Genomic DNA, 16,570 nt, shown 5'->3' with positions numbered 1-16,570 from the left:
CGGGGTTTCACCGTGTTAGCCAGGATGGTCTCGATCTCCTGACCTCGTGATCCGCCCGTCTCGGCCTCCCAAAGTGCTGGGATTACAGGCGTGAGCCACCGCGCCCGGCCAGACAGTTGTTTTTTAGTGGCTTCATTTTGTGTGTGTGTGTGTGTGTATGTGTGTTGGGAAGGCAAGGGGCTTAAGCTTCCCTCCTCAAGGGTGTGTGGGGCTGAGGTTTCTAGAAGGGCTTTTACTCCCGGCCACAAATGTTCCCTGCCGTCTTCCAGATGCATTTCTGTTGCGTCTTGCGTCTCGCAGCAAGTTCGTCTACATCTAAACGTCTCTTGAGGGCTTAAAACCTCAAAATTAAATTGCTTGCTGCAATCTAAGCCTCACGCCTAGAGCGATGTTCCACTGGAGTAAAAGTGGCTGTAAAATTCCACAGCTTTCACATGCCACCTGGATGCCCTTAGAGTGCATCTGCCAAACCTGCGCCCTCTGACGGGCAGCATGACAAACGCACTGGCCAGCAGCGGGGGTGGTGGGTGGGAATCCTGGCCCTGCAGGACACCTTGCATCTCCCAGCTGACTCCATGGATCAGGATCACTGGGGGTAACCCCCTTCTAGCCCAGAGAGTCAGGTACCAGGCAGCTCACCCTCTGTCAGACCCTCCAGTCCTCCGCCTGACCTGCCTAGGGCTTGGCCAGTGCCCAGTCCCCCAGGATCCCAACAGAAGATGGGTCTGCTGCCTCTCTAGGGTACTGGTAGCCACATTTCATAACCTGTCTAAGAAGGCAGTGCTGGTGTTCGTAACAGGTTAAGTCCTGTAAACCGTGTGTGGCCATGACTCCATGTGCAAATATGAGTGTTGGCTGGACGTGGTGGTTCCTACCTGTAATCCCAGCACTTTGGGAGGCTGAAGTGGGAGGATTGCTTGAGCCCAGGAGTTCTAGACCAGCCTGGGCAACATAATGACCTGTCTCTACAAAAATAAAAAATATTAGTCCGGGTGCAGTGGCTCACGCCTGTAATCCCAGCACTTTGGGAGGCCGAGGTGGGTGGATCACCTGAGGTCAGGAGTTCAAAACCAGCCTGGCCAACATGGAGAAACCCCATCTCTACTAAAAAATACAAAAATCAGCTGGGTATGGTGGCATGCACCTGTAATCCCAGCTACTTGGGAAGCTGAGGCAGGAGAAACGCTTGAACCTGGGAGGTGAAGATTGCAGTGAGCCAAGATTGTGCCACTGCATTCTAGTCTGGGCGACAGAGTGAGACCCCGTCTAAAAAAAAAAATTAGCCAGGTGTGGTGGCATGTGCATGTAGTTTCAGCTGCGTAGAGGCTGAGACTGGAGGACTGCTTGAGCCCAGGAGTTCAAGACCAGCCTGGGCAACGTAACAACCTATCTCTACAAAATATTTTTAAAAATAGCCAGGTATGGTGGCACATGCGTATAGTTTCAGCTACTCGGAGACTGAGGCTGAAGGATTGCTTGAGTCAAGGAGTTCAAGGTTGCAGTGAGCCGTGATCGCACCATTGCACTCCAGCCTGGGCGACAGAGCAAGATCCTGTCTCAAAAAACATTAAAATGGCTTGCCTTCCAGGCCCCTCTGACCCCAGGGCCCAGACCTAACACTGCCTTCTGGCCCTAAACCCAGAGCTAGGCTCCCTTCCAGAGCTTCCTTATAGCGGTACCTGTGAGACCAGAGGCATCTGAGTATGGCCTGATGGGGTTCCCTGTAGAGCCCTGGCTTCCATGTACCCCTAGGGAAAAGAGGGTCTTGTCTCAAGAATTATCTTCAAGGGCCTGGGTCCCAGGCGGGTCCAGGAGGCCCACTTGCCTTTGAGGCAGGTTGGCACAATGGAAAATCAGGCTTGGGGTGCGTCTTCCCAGCTCTTCCTAGCCCTAGTGGCCTTGGGCAGGTTACCAAACTTCTCTGGGCCTCAGACATCACACCCATAAAAGGACTGATAAACTCTTCCATAATAATAACACCAGCGAAGCTTCCAGAGCCTTACTGTGTGGCAAGCACTAGTCCAAAAGCTTTTTTTTTTTTTTTTTTTGAGACAGAGTCTCGCTCTGTAGCCCGGGCTGGAGTGCAGTGGCCGGATCTCAGCTCACTGCAAGCTCCGCCTCCCAGGTTTACGCCATTCTCCTGCCTCAGCCTCCCGAGTAGCTGGGACTACAGGCGCCCGCCACCTCGCCCGGCTAGTTTTTTGTATTTTTTAGTAGAGACGGGATTTCACGGTGTTCGCCAGGATGGTCTCGATCTCCTGACCTCGTGATCCACCCGTCTCGGCCTCCCAAAGTGCTGGGATTACAGGCTTGAGCCACCGCGCCCGGCCCCAAAAGCTTTATATGGACTGTCTCCTGTCCTCATCACAACCCTTCGAGCAATAGACTTGTCAGCCTATTTTACGGATGAGGAAACTAGAGCCTAGCAAGGTGAAGGGACTTTCTCACAGTCTCGTGGTGAGGTGGGTGCCACCTTGCTGCTTTGCATGAGGGTTGGGAGATGGGGCAAGGACACTTAGCTGACAGTCAGTAACTGGGCGCTCCTGCCCCAGCCTAGCAGGGCGAGGGCAGGTCCTGAGGCTGCACCTCCAGCCCCACCTGCTTCCTCTCTGTGCTTGGCTCTGGAGCTGCTGGGAGAAGCCCAGGTGGGTGTCCCTCGCCTGTTGCCTTTCACCCTAGAAGGCGGGCCATGCCCTTACAAGTTGGCGTGAGGATGAACCTGGTTGGGGGCCCAGCGCAGGTGAGAGCAGTTTGGAACTGACCCGTGCTTCCCTCCCCATCCAGCCCTGGCATCTCCCCTCTTCCTCTCCCCAGGAAGTGAGGGTGTGCCCTTCTACACAGGGTGAATCCCAAGCCAGGCAGCACCCCCAGCCAGCAGCCTCTGACTCACCCCAGCTGGGTGTGGGGGCCTCCAGGGCAGTGGCCGCCCTGGGGAGGGTGGAGGCTGAGACCTCTCCTCCCCCTCTGGCTCTGGGATGGGGGAAGCACATGACTCATGGCCCGTGGTGGGAGCAGATCCACAGGCTTGGAAGCCTCCCGGGACAGGGCCTGTTGAGAGCGGCCCCTTCCTGCTCCCTGGGAGAGCACTGGAGGGCCAGCCTTCCCATCTCCAGTACAGGAGGGGTGCCAGCCTCCCGCCTTCCCTCCTGCCTGGGAAGTTTTCCCGGCTCAGCCTTGTTTGTGCTTTCACAAAAGGCTCTCTGTGCCCTGTTTACCCGCAGCCCGCCTGCCTGCCGCCCAGGTGTGGGAGCCACGCCAAATCCCCGTGGGCCCACATGGGGTCTGGTGCATGCTGGGGGGTGTCTCTCTCTGGGACAGAGTGGGCAGCTTGTCATTTCTTGACTCCTTTCCCTGTCTTCGAGAAGCATCCAGGGGATGTGGACTGGGGCTGAAGCTAAGGACTGGCTCTGAAAGCAGATGGCCAACTCTGCCACACGGAGGTCCTGAGCCTGGGAGGGTCTCCAAGTGTTCGAGGTTCTGCAAGTCCCAGCGAGTCTTAGGGGGTCCTGGGGGTCTCCGAGTGGTCTGGCCCCTGCTCAGAGACATGGTGCTTGAGGCTCGACCCTCACCCAGGTCAGTCCCCACTGAATTCTGGGAGGGTCATCTGCGATGGCAGGTGGGACTGTGGAACGACAGCCTGCGTGTGTCCGGTGTTGTATTGACATATGATGCCTTACTTTTATTTCTCACGATAACCCATTTCACAGCTATAACCCATTTTAGGCTGTAATATTTTAGAATGTAGTATTTCCGTCTTGCCATTGAGGACACAGAGGCTCTGAGGCCCCATTGAGGCAGTGGTGGGGTTGGATTTTTGAGTTGCCCAGCTCTGGGGTCTGAGCTCCTCCCTGCTCTGCTCCCAGGAGGTGAGGACTACAAGCTGCTGAGAGTGAGTGTCATGAGGTAGGGCAGGCAGGATGAGGCTGACCTGTTTCTAATATACGGATGGCAGCTACTCATAAATTCTTTTATCATCCTGAGAAACCACACAGTGAGGAAGGTCTTTTGATTTATTTTCAAGTAGTTTTTCAACTCATAAACGTACCAGATTTAAATAATGGAAGAATGTGTAATATAGATAGCCCTCTACAGTCTTACCACGAGTAGACTTAACTACATACAGTTCTATGCATAGCTTTCTAAATTTTTTTCTGCACACAGTAATAAGTTTGTTACTGATACAATTTTATTTTTTGAGACAGAGTCTCACTTTGTCACCCAGGCAGGAGTACAGCAGCGCAGTCTCAGTCCACTGCAACCTGCGCTTCCCAAGTTCAATCGATGCTCCTGCCTCAGCCTGCTGAGTAGCTGGGACTACAGGTGTATGCTACCATGCCCACCTAATTTTTTTGTATTTTTAGTAGAGACGGGGTTTCGCCACGTTGGCCAGGCTGGTCTCAAACTCCTGACCTCAAGTAATTCACCCGCCTTGGCCTCCCAAAGTGCTGGGATTACAAGTGTGAGCCACCGTGCCCAGCCATCATTCTTGTTTTAAAAAATTGCTGGTCGCGGTGGCTCACGCCTGTAATCCCAGCACTTTGGGAGGCTGAGGCAGGTGGATCACGAGGTCAGGAGATCGAGACCATCCTGGCTAACACGATGAAACCCCATCTCTACTAAAAATACAAAAAGTTAGCTGGGCATGGTGGTGGGCGCCTGTAGTCCCAGCTACTTGGGAGGCTGAGGCAGGAGAATGGTGTGAACCTGGGAGGCGGAGCTTGCAGTGAGCAGAGATTGTGCCACTGCACTCCAGCCTGGGCAACAGAGCGAGACTCTGTCTCAAAAAAAAAAAAATTATACCAGTAACAGGCCAGGTGCAGTGGCTGACACCTGTAATCCCAGCACTTTGGGACACCAAGGCAGGTGAATCACTTGAGGTCAGGAGTTTGAGACCACCGTGGGCAACATGGCAAAACCCCGTCTCTACTAAAAATACAAAAATTAGGCCGGGCGCGGTGGCTCAAGCCTGTAATCCCAGCACTTTGGGAGGCCGAGACGGGCGGATCACGAGGTCAGGAGATCGAGACCATCCTGGCTAACCTGGTGAAACCCCGTCTCTACTAAAAATACAAAAAACTAGCCGGGCGAGGTGGCGGGTGCCTGTAGTCCCAGCTACTCGGGAGGCTGAGGCAGGAGAATGGTGTAAACCCGGGAGGCGGAGCTTGCAGTGAGCTGAGATCCGGCCACTGTACTCCAGCCTGGGCGACAGAGCGAGACTCCGTCTCAAAAAAAAAAAAAAAAAAAAAAATACAAAAATTAACCAGGAATGGTGGCGCACACCTGTAGTCCCAGCTACTTGGGAGGCTGAAACAGGAGAATCGCTTGAACCCAGGAGGTAGAGGTTGCAGTGAGCCAAGACCACACCACTGTACTCCAGCCTGGGGGACAGAGTGAGACTCTACCTCAAAAAAAAAAAAAAAAAAAAAAGATCATATTTCCTAATTTTTTTTTATTGTGGTGAAATACACATGACATAAAATTTACCATCTTAACCATTTGTAAGTGTACACTTCAGTGGTATTAAGTACATTCATGTTGTGCATCCATCACTGCCACCCATCTCCAGAGCTGCTTTCATCTTGCAAAACTGAAACTCTCTGCACCTATTAAATGCTCACTCCCCATTTCCTACTCCCCCAGGGCCTGGTATCCCTTCTGCTTTCTGTGTATTCACTTAGGTGAATAAGTGAAATCAGAGTATTTGCCTTTTATGACTGGCTTCTTTCACAGATTTTATGTACTGCTCAGCAACATTCTTTTATGCTTAATATCTCTTAGACGTCTTTTGGGTCACTGCATACACGTCTACAAGGAAGGTGGCGTTATTCCTGGTTTAAAATTGTAGAAGCTCGGGAGGCTGAGGTAGGAGAATCACTTGAACCTGGGAAGTGGAGGTTGCAGTGAGCCAAGACCTTGCCACTGCACTCCAGCCTGGACCACGGAGTGGAGCAAGACTCTGTCTCCAAAAATATAAAAACAAAATAAAAGAAATTGTAAAAGCAGAGGCTTAGGCTAAACAATTTGCCTGGGGTCACAGAATTATTTCTTGCTGGAGCTGGATTTGGACCCACATGTCCCAAACTTCAAGTCTCTTGCTCTCTCTGCTCCCTGAGATCCACCTGTGCCTGAGGGAAGGCTGGGGCTCTCTGGTTTACTCATTTAACTCCCAGGCACAGGGATGCCCTGGCCCTAGCCAGGAACCTGGTCTCATTTGTCCAAGGCACCTGCTTGAGCTGCCTTGTGGGAAGGGTCTGTTCTGCACGATACCCACTTCTACATCTCCGTGGGAGCAAGGCAGGACCAGGTAGGGAGTGCTTATGAGATCTGCAGAGTCCTGAGGGGCCGAGGAGCAGCAGCTGGAAGGAGGAGCCGCCTCCGCTGCTCTGGTAACCCGGTAAGATGCAGTAGCTGCTGCTCCCTGCTGAGCCTTCGCCTGTGTGAGGTTGGGGAGAGCACTGGCTATGCAGGGTAGGAATGCATGATTGTTTTGGTGAGTTTTGTGTGATGAAATGGTTTAAGAAAAGTATAAAACCTAGAACAGATACATCCGTATCAAGAACTCAGCTTTGTCAGACTTCAGTGTTTTGCAGTAATTGGTTCAGATACACACACACGCATGCACACACTGCTCACCCACACTCGAATGTGCGCATGCACTTAAGTAAGATATTCCAAGCACAGTTGAAGCCCCTTTCCCATTTTCTTCCCTCCCTAGATACAATCATTATCTTGGTTTGGAGACTTTCCATGCATGCTTTTGTATCTTCAGTATCCTTAGATATACACCTTGTAGAAAACCTTATATAATGTATGCATCATCTACAACTTGTTTTTTGGATTAACATTGCTTTTGAAGTTCATCCATATTGATACATGTTGCTACAGTTCATTAACTTTAATTGATTTAAAGCATTTCCATTGTATGATTAGAACAACGTATTCTTTCTCCTGTTGATGAATATGTAGGTCATTTCTGATTGTTTGCTATTACGAACGATTCTTCAGTGAGCATTCTTGTGTGTGGTTTCTCACTTATGTGTGCAGCAGCTCTCTAAGATGCATAAATAACGAGGAGAGGAGTTGCTGGGTTGTAGAGTATATGCATCCTACCTTCTCTAAGAGTTCATAATGTTTGCCAACTGGGGGAGTAAAATGATATGTGATTGTTTTAATTTACTTTCCTTGATTATTAGCAAGGCTAAGAATTATTTCATACATAGTTCCATTTGCATTTTTCCCCTGTGAATTGCCTATGCATATATTTTGCCATTTCCCTTCATTGGATTGTCTTTGTCTTATATATGCAGGATTTTTATATTTATTCTGGATATTAATCTTTTCTTTTTTCTTTTCTTCTTTTTTTTTTTTTTTTTTTTTTTGAGCCAGAGTCTCACTCTCTCACCCAGCCTGGAGTGTGATGGTATGATCTCTGCTTACTGCAACCTCCACCTCCTGAGTTCAAGGGATTCTCCTACCTCAGCCTTCTGAGTAGCTGGGACTATAGGCATGTGCCACCACGCCCAGCTAATTTTTTTGTATTTTTAGTAGAGATGGGTTTTCAGCATGTTGGTCTCAAATTCCTGACCTCAAATGATCCACCTGCCTCAGCCTTCCTAAGTGCTGGGATTACTGGCATGAGCAATTGCGTCCAGCTGTATTCTAGATATTAATCTTTTTGTTGTTTTAAACTTTAGAAATAAATCTTCCTAGTCTGTGGCTTCTTTTCACTTGTATATTATTGTCTTTCGATGTATGTTTTAACTTTAATGTGATCAATACATTACGTTTCCTATAAGGATTTATACACTTTGTGGTAAGATATTCCTGTCTTAATGACATTAAGATAGTCTCTGATTTTTCTTTTCATTTTGAGACAGAATTTCACTCTTGTTGATCAGTCTGGAGTGCAGTGGCCTGATTTCGGCTCACTGCAACTTCCACCTCCCTGGCTCAAGCCATTTCTCCTGCCTCAGCCTCCCAAGTAACTGGGATTACAGGCTCCTGCCACCACACCTGGCTAATTTTTTGTATGTTTAGTAGGAACAGGATTTCGCCATGTTGGCCAGGCTGGTCTGAAACTCCTGGCCTCAGGTGATCCGCCCACCTCGGCCTCCTCAAGTGCTGGGATTACAGACGTGAGCCACCACACACGGCCTGTCTTAGCTATTCTTGATCCTTTGAGATAGTGATTTAAATTTTTTTTTTTTTTTTAAAGACAGAGTTTTATTCTTGTTGCCCAGGCTGGGGGTGCAATGGCATGATCTCGGCTCACTGCAATCTCCGCCTCCTGGGTTCAAGCAATTGTCCTGCCTCAGCCTCCCAAGTGACTGGGATTACAGGTACCCGGCATCATGCCCGGCTAATTTTTTGTATTTACTAGAGATAGGTATTCACCATGTTAGTCAGACTAGTCTCAAACTCCTGTCCTTAGGTGATCCACCTGTCTTGGCCTTCCAAAGTGCTGGGATTACAGGTATGCACCTCCACGCCTGGCAAAATAATGTTTTTTCTTAATTGTGAGTAACAAATGCTTATAATAAAAAAATAGAGGCCAGGCGTGGTGGCTTACAACACTGCACTCCAGCTTGGATGACAGAGTGAGACTCTGTCTCCAAAAAAAAAAAAAAAAAAGAAAAAGATAAGTTTGGGGTGAAAAAGGATAATAAACAGAAGTCTAATCTCACTTCTAAGATTGTTCAGTGTGTGTGTGTGTAATTTATGGCAGAGGGGTTACCTACTTTTTAGATTTAACATACTTTGAACATTTCCTCTTGTTATCAAGCGTTTTGCTCTAACACACCCTTGGGATTACATAGTATTCCCTTATCTGATCATTTAATAAGTCTTTTTTTTCTCGTTTTTTTTTTTTTTTTTTTTGAGATGGAGTCTCACTCTGTTGCCCAGGCTGGAGTGCAGTGGTGCGATCTCGGCTCACTGCAAGCTCCGCCTCCCAGGTTCACACCATTCTCCGTCTCAGCCTCCCTGAGTAGCTGGGACTACAGGTGCCCACTACCACGCCCGGCTAATTTTTTGTATCTTTTAGTAGAGACAGGGTTTCAATGCGTTAGCCAGGATGGTCTCGATCTCCTGACCTCGTGATTCACTTGCCTTGGCCTCCCAAAGTGCTGGGATTATAGGCGTGAGCCACCATGCCTGGCCTTTTTGTTTGTTTTATTTTTGAGACGGAGTCTTGCTCTGTCGCCCAGGCTGGAGTGCAGTGGTGCTATCTTAGCTCACTGCAACCTCCACCTCCTGGATTCAAGCAATTCTCCTGCCTCAGCCTCCTGGGTAGCTGGGATCACAGGCGCTTGCCACCACGCCCAGCTTATTTTTTATTTATTTATTTATTTTTTTTGAGACAGAGTCTTGCTCTGTCGCCCAGGCTGGAGTTCAGTGGCGCCATCTCTGCTCACTGCAAGTTCCACCTCCCAGGTTCACGCCATTCTCCTGCCTCAGCCTCCCCAGTAGCTGGGACTACAGGTGCCCACCACCATGCCCGGCTAATTTTTTGTATTTTTAGTAGAGACGCGGTTTCACCGTGTAAGCCAGGATGGTCTCTATCTCCTGACCTCATGATCCACCCGCCTCAGCCTCCCAAAGTGCTGGGATTACAGGCGTGAGCCACCGCACCCAGCCTGATTTTTGTATTTTTAGTAGAGATGGGGTTTCACTATGTTGGCCAGGCTGGTCTCAAACTCCTGGCCTCAAGTGATCCACCCGCCTCGGCCTGCCAAAGTGCTAGGATTACAGACATGAGCCACCGTGCCCAGCTGTTTATTATTTTGTATCTTGCTTTTGTCCTAAATGGCAGTATGTGAAGAGCTACTTCATTCCACTGAACAGACCCTCTCAACTGCATTCTCATGGCTGCTTTTTTTTTTTTTTTTTGAGACAGTCTCTGTCACTCAGGCTGGAGTGCAGTGGTGCAATCATAGCTCACTGCAGCCTTGACTTCCCAGGCTCAAGCAATATTCCCACCTCCTGAGTGGGTAGAACTACATGCACTGCTAATTTTTTTGTAGAGATGGGATCTTGCTATGTTGCCCAAGCTGGTCTCCAACTCCTGAGCTCAAGTGATTCTCCTGCCTCGGCTTCCCAAAGTGCTGGGATTACAGGTGTGAGCCACTGCATCTGGCCTCTAGTAGCTTCGTCTTTTTTTTTTTGAGATGGAAGTTTCACTCTTCTTGTTGCTCAGGCTGGAGTGGGATGGCATGATCTCGGCTCACCCACAACCTCTGCCTCCCGGGTTCAAGCGATTCTTCTGCCTCAGCCTCCCGAGTAGTTGGTCTGGTAGCTTCTTTAACCAGGGTGTGCTTATTGTCCACCTACTGTGTGCCAGGCCCCGCCTAACTGTAGCTTTACCAGGTGTCCCGGAGTCCTCTGATGGTTTTCCTTCTTCCATTTCCCAACTTAACTCTCGAACACACTTTTCCGTCACTCACCAGGCCTCTCCTGAAGCCAGGGTCGCTCTGGCAGGGCCGGGCCAGGCCTCTCTTGCTCTCTACCTCCTGTTCACATCCACCTGCAGGCTCTGACTGGTCCTGGCACACTGGATATGTTGAGTATTTCAGGCCCTGGCCTTTTAGCAGGCCCTCTTGAGTCAGGGCCTATCTTTAGCCCCATTCACAGATGGGGTAACTAAGGCTCAGAGAGGTGAAGTCACCTGCCCAGCATCACAAGTAGCAGAGCCAGGTTGCCCCTGGCCTGGCCCTTGCCTCCAAGCTCGTGTAGAGGGCTTGCTCTCCATCCACCTGGGCTCTCACACAGGTCATTTGGGAAGCCCCATTTCTGTGATCTTCATGAGGGTCCTGAGAGCCCGCAGGGCATTTGTCACCTTCCCCCATGTTACGATGGGGAACCAAGGTGCTGAGAGGGGAAGGCGTCCTGGCTCCTGGGTAGTCCCCTCCGTCTCTGCCAGCTGGAGGCCAGAAGAGTGAGGACAAGGGGTGTCTGTGGTGGTGGCGGCAACTCTGCAGTCACAGCCCAGCAGTCTGACGCGGGGATGGGCAGATGAGGGGGAAGGAGGAGTCCAGGCTGGGCAGAGGCCTGGGCCCACCCACCCACCCCTTGGTCCATTTTTTACACAACATGGACACATCTTTAACAGATTTGCTGCTCCTTTCTAGACAGGGAAACTGCGGCCCTGGGAGAGAAGCTGTTCCACAGCTCCGCCAGGACGCAGCGCCAGCTGAGAGGGCCGAGCACAGGGACGATAAGCAAGGGCACTTTCCAGAAGGCAGAGATAGCCCAGCCACCCCCATCCCTCGCCTCAGAGGCTCCCTTCCCTTCCGGGGCATTTCTGACCACACCCAGGCGCGCCCCAAGAAGGGCTCTCACGGGGGCTCTGCTCCATCTGAATGGCCCACCCTGGAGGTGCTGCCTGTCTGGGCCCACTGCACAGCCAGGTTCGAAGGCCGCCTCTGTCACTGCCTGTCTGGGCCCACTGCACACCCAGGTTCGAAGGCCGCCTCTGTCACTGCCTGTCTGGGCCCACTGCACAGCCAGGTTCCAAGGCCGCCTCTGTCACTGCCTGTCTGGGCCCACTGCACAGCCAGGTTCCAAGGCCGCCTCTGTCACTGCCTGTCTGGGCCCACTGCACAGCCAGGTTCCAAGGCCGCCTCTGTCACTTCCAGGCGGTATGAAGTTGGGCAGAAGACTTCTGTGTCCGAGCCGGTTTCCCTGGTTATAAAATGGACACCCTAAAAAAAAAAAAAAAAAACCTTAACAAAAGGACATTCTCATATGTGTTAGAACGTGGTGAGCCTTGAGGACATTATGTTAAGTGATAGAGCCCGTCACAAAAGGACAAATACCTTATGATTCCACTTACACGAGGTCCCTAGTGGAGCCAGATTGACAGAAACAGGAAGTGGGATGGGGTGCCAGGAGGCGGTGGGGGGAAGGGGTGTCGTGTTTAAGGGGTGCGGGGTTTCAGTTTGACGAGGTGAAGAAAGTTCTGTGTATGGTGGTGATGGCTGCACAACAGTGATTGTGCCTCATGCCACTGAACTGCACCCTTGAACATGGGTAAGATGGTAAATTTTCAGTTGCGTGTCTTTTATGACAGTCTAAAAAAATTGAGGGAAAAAATGGACCTGGAAACAATGGGGACCTCCTGGCTCTGCGCGAGGGAGAATCTGGCCTTGGCCTTGATTGTCTGTTTCTGAACTGGAACTGCTCTTTTGTGGGTGTCTGGTCATCTGCAGTCCTGAGCTCCTGGGCGGGTCCCTCCAGTGGGCCCCTCCCTGTGGGGATTCCTTGGGGCTGGGCAGGGAAAGGAAGGGCCCAGGCCGCCTGACTTTAGCTGCCTTCCCTATCCCAGCCCCAACCCACATCCACCTGAAACTGCTGCCGGCCTCTCCACCACACCTGGGGCCCACGCCCTGCAGCGCCCCACCCCACCGTGTCCCCTTTCAGGCACTCTCTGGGAGAGCCTCTGAGTGTATCGAGTCCTAACAGTTGACTCTTGTCCTCAAAGAGAATCTGACTTCACTAGGCGCTGAGAAGATGGAGGAAAGATTATACCAGCCTGGGGTGACTGCACCCCACTCTGCACAAAGCACTTTAAAAGCATTTGGGGGCTGGGTGCGGTGGCTCGCGTGTGTAATCCCAGCACTTTGGGAGGCCGAGGTGGGTGGATCGCTTGAGGTCAGGAGTTCGAGACCAGCCTAACCAACATGGTGAAACCCTGTCTCTACTAAAATACAAAAATTAGCCGGGCGTGGTGGTGGGTATCTGTAATCCTAGCTACTCAGGAGACTGAGGGAATAGAACCGCTTGACTCCAGGAGGCGGGTTGCAGTGAGCTGAGATCATGAGATCATGCCACTGCACTCCAGCCTGGGTGACAGAGTAAGACTCTGTCTCAAAATAAAAATAAAAATAAAAATAAAAGCATTTGGTTCCCTAGACTTGCCGGGTGCAGTAGCTCATGCCTGTAGTCTCAGCTACTTAGGAGGCTGAGGTGGGAGGATCACTCAAGTCCAGGAGTTTGAGGCCAGATGAGCAACAAAGCAAGACCCCATCTCTAAAAAGTTTTTAAAAATTAGTCCAGTGTAAGGCCCGGCACAGTGGCTCACACCTGTAATCCCAGCACTTTGGAAGACTGAGGTGGGCAGATCACAAGGTCAGGAGTTCGAGACCAGCCTGACCAACATGGTAAAACCATGTCTCTACTAAAAATACAAAAATTTGCCGGGCATGGTGCTGCGTGCCTGTAATCCCAGCTACTCCGGAGATTGAGAGGAAAACTGCTTGAACCTGGGAGGATGAGGTTGCGGTGAGCCGAGATCGTGCCACTGCACTCCAGCCTGGGGGACAGAGCAAGACTCCCTCTCAAAAAAAAAAAAAAACCAAAACTGGGCACAGTGGCTCACACCTGTAATCCCAGAACTTTGGGAGGCCAAGGCAGGCGGATCATGAGGTCAGGAGATAGAGACCATCCTGGCCAACACAGTGAAACCCCTTCTTGACTAAAATATGAAAAATTAGCTGAGCATGGTGGTGGCGCGCCTGTAGTGCCAGCTACGCAGGAGGCTGAGGCAGGGGAATTGTTCAAACCCAGGAGGCAGAGATTGCAGTGAGCCCAAATCGCACCACTGCACCCCAGCCTGGCGACTGTGTGAGACTCTGCCTCAAAAAAAAAAAATTTTTTTTTAGCCCCGTGTGGTGCTGCAGGCCTACAGCCCAGCTACTCTGGAGGCTGAAGCAGGAGGATTGCTTGAGGCCAGGAGTTTGAGACCAGCCTGGGCAACATAGCAAGACCCTGTCCCATTTAATTAAAATAATTCCGTGGCCTCCTCTCAGCAGCCCTGTGTGGTATGGTGCCTATCATGTATGTGAAGAAACTGAGGCTGCAAGCAGCGAGGAGCTTGTCCAAGGTCCCACAGTGAGGCTGCCAGAGTCCAGGCCCACACCTGGGTGCTGGCTTCCCCTCTTCATCCTCAGCAAGAGCCGTGTGGGAGGGAGCCCGCCCCTGCAGGGGGCAGGCAGGCGGCTGTCACCACCCGCTGGTTCCTGTTGGGGTGGGGCTCCTTTCCCCACACCCCTGGGAAGTCAGCCCTGGATTTGGTGCCTGTACCCTCTTTCCTGATCTCCCCCGACACCGCATCAGAGAGGGGCAGTGACTTGTCCAGAATCACACAGCAGAGGACGAGGAAACGGGCGCAGCTGGGGGTGACCCCTCCGAACAGGTTACCGTCACCAGCGTAGGCCCAGGCACCGGCCGGGCCAGGCCTGCGAGAGACTCCAGTCCAGGCCCTTCTCAGCTCTGCAGCCAGCCCCAGGCTCTTCCTGTTGGAACCCCAGGGCTCTCCTCCACCCCAACTGGAGAGAGGAACCTGAAGCAGAAGTCCCACCTTGGTCATTTTTTTGGCCCCCACTGGACCTAGCCAAGGGCTGAACAGACTCCAGATGTGCCCTGATCAAGCACGGAGTGGGGGCGGGTGGTCAGAATCAGACCTGATCGGGACGGTGTTTCCTGCCCTGGGCAGGTGGTTTTACCTCTGTGAGCCTCAGTTTCCCTCACCTGTGTGACTGAGCTGGGAACACTTCTTGCCTCAGGAGGAGGAGTGTGGGTGGTGCAGACAAGCCCCAGGCCGGCGGCGCTGGGGCGGCCCCTTGCAGAGGAAGCGGGTGTTTCTGTGAGTGAACACACCCCACTCCCTGAACACGAGGGAGGCGTAGTATCATTGCCACCACATCCTGCCCACTCAACCGGCCGCGCCCGCCCTGGCTGTCTCATTCCAGACTCGGGGGCAGGCAGGCTGCTGCACGCACCGGGCTCCTCTCCTTCCGCTTCCGTTCCCGTCTTCAGGCCCTGGCCCTGGATGGGGACTCCAGGTGTCCGCGTGTCTCAGTGGAGGCAGCTATGTGATTCAGCAGACCCTCCCAGTGCCACTTTCTTTCCCAGCAGTGTAGGTGGTGCGTGGACCCAGCTGGTCATTAGAGGGCCCGGGCCTTCCTGTGGGGCGGGTGCTTGCGCTGGCCCGTGAGTCCTGGCATCGCTAGGAGGGCTGACTTCTGGGCTGGAGCTGCCAGCCCAGGGCGGGTGGTGGTGTCTGCTGGCCCCTTGGTGACCTGAGCACTGGTAATGCTGAGGGGCGGGGAAGCTGCACTCCCAGGCCCGTTTCTCTTGGCACTGCCTGGGTGAGACCTTGGGGAGGCGGAGGGCAAGTCCCACATGGTGGCGAGGACCTGAGCCCGGTGGTGGGGGACAGGCCTGCTGGGTTAGTTCTTACTCTACTCTGCCACTTAATAGCAGGGTGATGTTGGCAGGTGATGTCACCTCCCTGAGCCTTAGCACCCCCATCTATGGAATGAGGCTAAAGAGGCCTGGTCTCTTGGGCATCAGAGGGACCCTAGGAGGGCCTGCAGGGGAGGCCTGCCTGGTGCCTGGCAGACTTTCAGGCCCTCAGCACTGCACCAGCTGTGGCCATCATCACCCGAGTGCCCCATTCCACCTGCCTCACATGGGGTCTTGCTCTGCTTTCCTCCTGTCCTCCCCATCCAGCACAGCCTTGAAAGACTGGGGATGGGGAGTGTTTGGCGTTTGCAGAGATGCTGTTCTTTTTTTTTTTTTTGAGATGGCGTCTCGGTCTGTCACCCAGGCTAGAGTACAGTGGTGCGATCTCGGACCACTGCAAGCTCCACTTCCCGGGTTCATGCCATTCTCCTGCCTCAGCCTCCCAAGTAGCTGGGACTACAGGCGCCCGCCATCACGCCCGGCTAATTTTTTGTATTTTTATTAGAGATGGGGTTTTACTGTGTTAGCGAGGCTGGTCTCGATCTCCTGACCTTGTGATCCACCCGCCTCGGCCTCCGAAAGTGCTGGGATTACAGGCGTGAGCCACCGCGCCTGGCCCGAGAGGTGCTGTTCATAAAGAGTTCCTTACTAGGCCGGGCACGGTGGCTCACACCTATAATCCCAACACTTTGGGAGGCCAAGGTAGGTGGATTGGTTGAGGCCAGGAGTTCAAGACCAGCCCGGCCAACATGACAAAACTTCGTCTCTACTAAAAATACAAAAATTACCTGGATGTGGTGGTGGACACCTGTAATCCCAGCCACTTGGGAGATTGAGACACAAGAATCGCTTGAACTCAGGAGGCGGAGGTTGCAGTGAGCCAAGATCATGCCACTGCATTCCAGCCTGGGTGACAGAGTGAGATCGTCTCAAAAAGGAAAAAAAAAAAAAAAGAAAAGAGTTTGTTACTCTTCTGGTTATTAACATTATCAGTAATCAAAGAAAGGTAGCCCATCTTCTGGGCACCCCTGTTCCTCTCCTAAGAGAAACAGACACATTTGACACAGGCATTTAAAACTTGGTTTAGATAAAAATCTAGGTTCTGGGTTACAGTGTAAGGTAAAAATAGAGTGTAAAGTAAAAGCACAATTTGGCCAGGCACGGTGACTCACACTTATAATCCCAGAATTTTGGGAGACCAAGGCAGGTGGATCACCTGAGGTCAGGAGTTCGAGACCAGCCTGGCCAACGTGGCGAAATTCCGTTTCTACTAAAAATACAAAAATTAGCTGGGCATGGTGGCAGGTGCCTATAATCCCAGCTACTT

At 52.0% G+C, this 16,570-nt stretch overlaps 1 protein-coding gene and 1 long non-coding RNA gene across 6 annotated transcripts in view; one reads left to right on the top strand and one right to left on the bottom strand.

The window, feature by feature from the left end:
- The window catches only part of LRRC8A (leucine rich repeat containing 8 VRAC subunit A), a 39,664-nt gene that overhangs the window by 7,879 nt on the left and 15,215 nt on the right, over nucleotides 1-16,570 (top strand). Inside the window, exon 1 of one of the 5 annotated variants that reach the window (XM_077965545.1) lies at nucleotides 12,305-12,403. The gene's annotated coding sequence lies outside the window, so the exon portion shown is untranslated. 5 annotated transcript variants of the gene reach the window in all.
- Nucleotides 9,759-14,773, bottom strand: LOC144335064 (uncharacterized). The gene is made up of 2 exons (XR_013405503.1): nucleotides 14,527-14,773; nucleotides 9,759-11,699 (listed from the first exon to the last, which is right to left on the bottom strand). It is a non-coding gene; the product is annotated as an uncharacterized LOC144335064 (long non-coding RNA).

The sequence above is a fragment of the Macaca mulatta genome, chromosome 15 (genome assembly GCF_049350105.2).
Source record: "Macaca mulatta isolate MMU2019108-1 chromosome 15, T2T-MMU8v2.0, whole genome shotgun sequence".
Taxonomy (NCBI): domain Eukaryota; kingdom Metazoa; phylum Chordata; class Mammalia; order Primates; family Cercopithecidae; genus Macaca; species Macaca mulatta.
The sequence above is the reverse complement of the archived record's forward strand: the minus strand, read 5'-3'. Positions and strand labels throughout refer to the sequence as shown.